Source organism: Mya arenaria, chromosome 10 (genome assembly GCF_026914265.1).
Source record: "Mya arenaria isolate MELC-2E11 chromosome 10, ASM2691426v1".
NCBI lineage: Eukaryota > Metazoa > Mollusca > Bivalvia > Myida > Myidae > Mya > Mya arenaria.
The window spans coordinates 26,429,502-26,434,064 of record NC_069131.1 but is presented as its reverse complement, the minus strand read 5'-3'; the positions used below and the strand labels follow the sequence as shown (position 1 = coordinate 26,434,064).

At 32.6% G+C, this 4,563-nt stretch overlaps 1 long non-coding RNA gene across 1 annotated transcript; it reads right to left on the bottom strand.

The window, feature by feature from the left end:
• Positions 1-1,753: 1,753 nt before the first annotated feature.
• LOC128205368 (uncharacterized) lies at positions 1,754-3,917 on the bottom strand. The gene is made up of 3 exons (XR_008256227.1): positions 3,813-3,917; positions 2,486-2,614; positions 1,754-2,281 (listed from the first exon to the last, which is right to left on the bottom strand). It is a non-coding gene; the product is annotated as an uncharacterized LOC128205368 (long non-coding RNA).
• Positions 3,918-4,563: the final 646 nt, after the last annotated feature.

The following is a 4,563-nucleotide window of genomic DNA, read 5'->3' as shown; positions in this document are numbered from 1 at the left end:
GCCAAGTAAACATAATTGGAATTTTAGACAGAAGTTTGATGTTCTCTGTATTAAAAGTGTTTGTTCTGTGTGGGGTTTCGAATCCCTATTGTGTTATGAGTGGTGATGGGATACACAAAGTCAATAACCTATAACGAAGCCTGAAGAATAAACCCAAATTGTTAAGTCTCATACAATGGCCCTCTTGTATACACCAAGGGTAAGATAAAAACAAATACAGATACAATATGTTCTATTCCTTCATATTGCATCAGTTGATCAAACACATACACTACTTTTAGAAAAATCTACACTACAAAATTTGAACTTTGCATTATTCTTTATAAAGTCAAACAATTGATACACATTTAACCGTTTGTGTACATCTTAATAATTGTTGCTTATACCAATCCACTGAAGTCAATACATGAATATAGTTAGTACACATCATGTTAACATACATTTGTGAGATGAATTTGTTCAAAATGTTGCAGACGTCATTTGAAATTATAGCAAACAAAAAGCTAATACTAGCATTAGTACTGAAGTGATACATAAGTGTATTTACAAAATATTCTAGCAGGCCCAGGCCCATGTGGACTAATACATATATATACAGTGTTTGGTGTGATTCAGTGCATATAGATTTATATTTCAAAATTAAACAATTCACTATATCATATGAGTAAATATCGAATAAGGATATACAGCAACAACATAGGTTAGGTCAATGAAGATATTATATAATTTGATCTATCAATCGAATTCTAAATTTTTATTTTTAATACTTGACAATGTTAGTGTATAATGTTAATTGTAACGTGCGTTTTAGCTTAATTCATTTTGTGGATATATAGTTTTTCGACAATTTAATGATATTTATATTAACAAATATATGTTAATCTTTCCATCGGACAGCCTATACAATATGCAACTATAGGGAGCCTTAGAAATAACCAAATATTTATATATATTCTTGTAATATTCTTATAATCAAATTAGATTAGAAAGACTGTTTTGGTAAAAGAACTGCAGAGAATCATTGTATATCAACGGCTCAACACTCATATGTAACAACTTGATACACTATGAATAAACAACAACCAAAATATACTGCATAGTAATACCTTTTCAGGTAAGGGTTATAATTATTTAACTTATATATAAACACACTTCAAATGTTGTCCATAATAGCGGTACATAAGAGTATGCCACTTTATAAACCATCTAGTATATGATACGAAACAAATCAATTATAAAAACCATGGTGGGATAGTATAATGTAGTATAATATGACAGGTAATATTCTAACATATAAAAATGAACCATATTTAAAATATCCGTTCAAATTAAACGAAATTATTACTATAATTGGGGAAATTACTAACATTTTGTACTTATTTTGTTTCAGTTCAGAACTGTTCAATACAGTTGTATGTTGTTGTTGTTTTTGTTGTTGTTTTGTTAAATATTTTTAATCACGACAGTTGTAATAATACTATGGAAACTCCAGACACACACCAAGTTTCAAAAGTCCTTATAAGTATTATACATATATATACGCTGTTACACTTACACCATCTTGCAAATCAGTTGCAACTCCATATTAACATAAATGTGGTCGGTTATAGAACTGTAGACCGAGAAGTTCACTGTTGTTAGACAGTTCTAAAACATAGCACAGTGGTCGTATGTTTGATGCACGATCGACAGAGTCACCAGTTTATGTGTATTTGGATGGAGGTCTACAATTTAAGATCCATATTGTCAAAAATGTAACTATGTTTTACTTTACTGGATAAGCCCAGCAGCCTAATACGTATCAATGACCATGTAAAAGTGTAAGGATAACCACATACGGCGGCGTTTACTAACTAACCAAGTTCCACCTCACATTTTCCCAACATTTACATAGTGTTTAGAGCATTCGGGCACAAAACAGGACGTCCTAAACATGTAGTGTTACATGTATGACGAAAATATATACATACATAACGTTAAATAATGTACACACTGGATATATTGTTCTGAAATTAAATAATCAATTTTCGATACATATTAATACTACAACTGCAAATTTATATCAACTGGCAACAGGTGTAAAACCAAACCTGAATGTGTTCTTTAAGTTCGGAATAAAAATGCAAAATCTCGTTATACTCATTCTCTCATGCAAAAACTGTTTTTAACTTCTACGTTGAAAGCACGGAATAATTTTCGTCAGCATTTGTGTATGTTGGTTCGTTTGCCTGTCTTTGTAGCTGTTCATAGGTCATTTCAGTTTCAAGCTAATCTTCCGGTTCTGAAATTGATATATAGCGTATCTAATGGATTTCAATGAAAATAATAACGTTTCCATATGCTTTTGTGTTTTTGAAGCAGGAGCTCAACTACTTTGTTATTGATGAAAACTTATTAGGTGTGTCAGGATATATTATAATTTTAAAATTAAATTTATGAAAATGAGTATCTACATGACGCATATAAAGACACAAACCAACAATACCTGTTGGTTTAGACATTCGTCTGTTCCACAGATAGCAACCAGCAGCTGTGCAAATAAGCGAAATGCCCAAAACTACCGATAAAGCTGAGAGGGCACTTATTGTTGTAGAACCAATGTAAATTCGTCGTTCTGAAATAACAAAATAACAAAATTTGCATCAACTTGTAGCCAACATTATACAATTACTGACTGTAAACACTTCATATGTCACTAAATCTTATAATGTAGGACTAATCATCAGTCCACCTTATTTGATAAAATGCATGGCGAATTGTTAACATCTTTTTAAATTGTATACATAAACTGTATACAAGTTTAATTATTTTCACTAAAATCAGTGCCCGTTTGTATCAGGTAGATATCAAGAAAAACTGATCAATCGTCCGATCCTTCTCCATGTCTTAACCAATTAGTTGAACCCCATGATGTAACAGATTATATACAAACATGTTTCAAAATTCCATATATACGTCCTATATATAGATCCTTCTCCATGTCTTAACCATCGGATAACTAGTTAAACCCCATGACGAGAAGATTGTATACAAACATACTAGTAACACTATTTTGTTTCAAAATTCCGAATATACGTCATAAAGTGCAAGGTAAAAATAACAGGAAAACCATTGTAAATACTGATAAAGCAGAGAACGTGTACTAAAGCTTATTGCTACCTTTATCGTTGTAGAAATCGAAAACATCTACGTTAATCATTTTACCCTTGAACTGAAGTTAAAAAAGTTATTTTTGTAGATTAACAAGTCGACAAATTAATATAACATTAACCTCATTATTTGTGGGTTAACGCTTAAGCCCTACACCCGGCAAAACGTTTTAAACAAGTAAAATGTACTTCAATGTAACCATCTGTATTTTCCATAGTTGTTATAAAAATGGGCTAAAGTAAAGACATTCACGTTAACATTCAAAGCCGGAATTGATCTCCAAAAACCGAAATACCAATTGTTTATAAATTGCATAGCACTCAAGCAATAATTATTTTAAAGAAACACGGTGAAGATGCGAAAAAATGGAGCAAAAATGATTTTTGTCAGAAATTTCCGTTCTGATCATTTGTTTACAGCAAAAAAAGTTTTTATATGAAACTTATCTTTCAAGCATGATTTAGAATTTTATATATGTAAAAGTAAATTTTGCATTAACAATGTTACTCCTGATTCAGCGAATGGTTTGATATGCAACATCCGATCGGAATGTTTATAAAAAAACTACCTAATTTCAAATGATTTTGAAAATTTAATAGTGAGTCTACAGACAGTCGTATCAAATATGTTTACGCAAACATGTTGATTGCAACAACACGTACCTGAGCAATCTTTGTCTTCAAGACCATCAATGCAGTCATTTACTTTCGCAGAATTGCAAAGCCCACTCATACAGCTAATACTGCAATTTATGCAGCTTCCATAGTCATTTGGATAAAAACCGCCGCTACATTCCAGACACTTCCCATACGTCTGATTGCATCGACAACAGTTCGCACTCAGGGACAAGCAACTTTGAGAACAATCCAAACCGTAAAAGCCGTCCATGCAACCAGAAATACATTCAGGTCCATTCATGCAGACACCATCTTTGCAATGATCAGGACATAAACAACACGCATTGTTATTAACGTAAAACGTCTGGTTAATACATTGATCACATTCATTCTCGAGACAAAATTTCGATTGACACGTGCATTGTTGTTCAGGATTTTCATAACCATTTGTACAAGAAATACAAATATCAAGTCCAACCGCACAAATGCAGTTAGGAGGACATCGGCATGTTGTTCCAGTGTAACCATTTAAGCACGAAACGCAGTATAATGTGTTATATTGTAGACATGTTGCGCATATATTGTCACACGGGGTTGTGCAATTGTCACCCGAATATCCATCAACACAACCATGTGTGCATGTCCCATCATTTCGTGAGCATGTACCCCCTTTGCAAGTATCCGGACAATGTAAGTAACATGAGTGTCCGTAAAGGCCGCCTATGCATTGTTTACATTTATCGCCTGTAAAATTAGGAAGACATTTACAGAAGCCGTTGTGTCTATCACAAGCCAT